General features: G+C 41.4%; 1 pseudogene; it reads left to right on the forward strand.

The window, feature by feature from the left end:
* The first annotated feature begins 703 nt into the window (after positions 1–703).
* LOC149002438 (protein DETOXIFICATION 49 pseudogene) lies at positions 704–2,553 on the forward strand (annotated as a pseudogene).
* Positions 2,554–3,287: the final 734 nt, after the last annotated feature.

Genomic DNA, 3,287 nt, shown 5'->3' on the forward strand with positions numbered 1-3,287 from the left:
CCATGACATGCCAGAAAGAAGCGATCAAACAGAGACGGCGAGCGTGCGTTTCTGTGTCGTGTCTCCCTTTTTTTTTTTCTTTAAGTTTTTTGGTAAAGATGTTGTCTCTCATATCTATAGTTTATAGAAACTCACCACCGCCCCATTTGCACCAAGTCCGCCCGCAATGTGCACGCAACCATAGACTGCCCCAAAGTCTTACAACAGTTTCGCAGCCTCCCCGCCCCACCTTTCACGGCGGTTTTAACTACTATTTTTAGTAAGTTTTGGAAGTCTGTATTGACCCAACATCAGCAGCACCACCAACACCTTTAATGAACTTGGATTAATTCTTGGTTTTCTTAGTTTCTGAGAGTTTTCATGCACGCATGACTCACCGTCGTCCGTGTTCCTGGCTGCTATCCTTTCGTACGATGTCAAAACAGTATTAAGTCATCCCCTCCCAGCTATCTTCTGATGGTCCCTCCCCACGCTTAAGTCTTCCTTCAGTTTAGATGACGTGGTGACTTTGATCGTTGAGTATAAAATGAAAACCCATTTCCGCCACCTTCAAAGGTAAAAGATAACACTTCTTTTATGCCCCTTTTATAACCTGCCTCACCATCCTGCACATCGCAAGTCACCTCTTCTGACTTTTCCACCTCTCCCTCTGCAAGACCCAACTCCCAATTCTCTCTCTCTCTCTCTCTCTCTCTCTCTCTGGTTCTGGGTTTGCTTATGTGCAGGATTGCAAGTTTTCAGCTTGGCTTCTACCAACCAGGACCCAGGAGAAGAAACCTTCCCCTGCCGGGTATCAGCAGCAAAGTGAGTCATGTGTCGATTAATTAGCTTTCCAGACACCTGTAAATGCAACCCAGAATCAGACCAAACATACCTTCCCTACACCAAATTTTCTGGACCCGACATGTTAACCCCTTTGATACCCAAAATCCCAACAACCCAACAACAACAATTTTCTGGACCCGAAGTCTCCACATCCCAACAACAACAGCACCACCATCAACAAGGACTACCAGAAGCAGAAGAATCAAAATTACAATCTCATGATCTTGAAAACTCATCCACTACTGCTTCATCGTCCCAATTCTTTCTTGTCATCAACGAAGTCAAATCCATAGCCAACATAGCTCTTCCCATGATGGTCACGGGTCTTTTACTCTACCCTCGTTCCATGATCTCCATGCTCTTCCTTGGCCGCCTAGGCGAATTGGCCTTAGCCGGTGGCTCTCTAGCCATTGGCTTCGCAAACATCACTGGTTACTCTATCCTTTTTGGCCTCGCCATGGGAATGGAGCCCATTTGTGGCCAAGCTTTCGGTGCTAAACGCCATAATTTGCTCGGCCTCTCCTTGCATAGAACTGTACTTCTCCTTCTCGTCGCCTCAATCCCCATTGCTCTCTTTTGGTTAAATGTGGAGAAAATCCTTACCCATTGCGGTCAAGAAGCAGATATAGCCAGAGAAGCCCAATTATACATTCTGTATTCTCTACCTGATCTGCTTGCTCAATCTCTTCTCCATCCACTTCGAATCTATCTTCGAAGTCAATCCATAACACTACCACTAACTTATTGTGCCACTCTGGCAATCCTTCTCCATATACCCATTAATTATCTCCTTGTCTGTGTTCTCAATCTTGGAATCAAAGGCGTAGCTCTGAGTGGCGTTTGGACTAATTTCAACCTTGTTGGTTCTCTGATCGTCTACATCTACATGTTTGGGGTATACAACGAGACTTGGGGAGGTATTTCATGGGAATGCTTAAAAGGGTGGAAATCACTCCTCAATTTGGCCATTCCAAGTTGCATTTCAGTCTGTCTGGAATGGTGGTGGTACGAAATCATGATTCTCTTATGTGGGCTTCTGTCGGATCCAAGAATAACAGTGGCATCCATGGGAATACTTATCCAAACTACATCTCTAATCTACATCTTTCCATCTTCTTTGAGCTTCAGCGTATCTACAAGGGTTGGAAATGAATTGGGTGCCAACCAGCCAGGGAAAGCTAGGCTTGCTGCTCTTGTGGGTATCTTATTTAGTTTCTTATTCGGATTTTCAGCATTGATGTTTGCTATCTCAGTGAGATCAGTTTGGGCAAGAATGTTCACTCTAGATGCAGAGATTATTGCATTGACGTCTCTAGTTTTGCCTATAATTGGATTGTGCGAGCTTGGTAACTGTCCACAGACAACAGGGTGTGGAGTTTTGAGAGGAACTGCACAACCGAAGTTAGGAGCGAATATCAATCTGGGTTCTTTCTATCTGGTTGGAATGCCGGTGGCAGTGGGTTTGGCGTTCTTCTTCAATTATGATTTCAAAGGGTTATGGTTAGGACTCTTGGCTGCTCAGTTCGCATGTATGATCATCATGATATTGGTTTTGGGCAGAACAGATTGGAATCTTCAAGCCCAGAAAGCTCAGTCCTTAGCTGGAGTTACCATTAAAGAAGAAGATGATGACGATACTGACGTCCAAAAGCAGACATTCAAGGATCCATCGGACAATATTATAGGAAAAATCAATGATTCACGAGTGTAATTCAATTTTTTAAAAAATCTTTTTGGGGGTGATCTCCGTCTTTTTTGTGAGAAAGAGAGAGAAAGAGAGTCATCTCTTGAATTAAATTGGTATTTTTAATTTTAATTATTAAATTTGTATTATATTTGATAATTTTGAATTATGACTACAATATAGATTATAAATTATGTTATAAATAATATTGATTGTGGATATCCATCACTTTCCAATTGAAAATCTCAACCACCTCGGCATACAATCTTGGTGATTCACATTCCCATCTTAATTGAAGATTATAGTGATCTCAACACGCAATGTTGGCAGTCAATATTTCCATTCTATGCACCTTCTATCTTGGTCGGCAATCTATCTTTCCATATCAAGAATATCTTATTATGTGCAAGAAACATATATTGTATTTCCATATTAGAATACATGTTCCTTCTACTATAAATATGTAATGCACTCAACTGAATGAATTAGTTCTGATTGAACTCAGCTTGTCTTTCTTCTTTGTATTCAATATCTTCTTTATTTTATAACACGTTATCAGCACGATTCCGCTCGAAGTAATTGTGAACGACTCCACTCGAAGTATTGCGTTTGAGAAGAAAGACAGCAGACTATGTATCATTATGTTTTCTATTCCAAAGTGAAAAGAATGATCGACCTCCTCGCACGGTTTTGTAAACAATGGAGTTTACCTTGTCCATCTTGAAATGTAAGTGCATCATGATAAAAAGGTATGTGTTTTATTGAATCTAAGAATCAA

Source organism: Hakea prostrata, chromosome 10 (assembly GCF_041222555.1).
Source record: "Hakea prostrata isolate BN-2017 chromosome 10, UWA_Hpros_2, whole genome shotgun sequence".
NCBI classification, from domain to species: Eukaryota; Viridiplantae; Streptophyta; class Magnoliopsida; order Proteales; family Proteaceae; genus Hakea; species Hakea prostrata.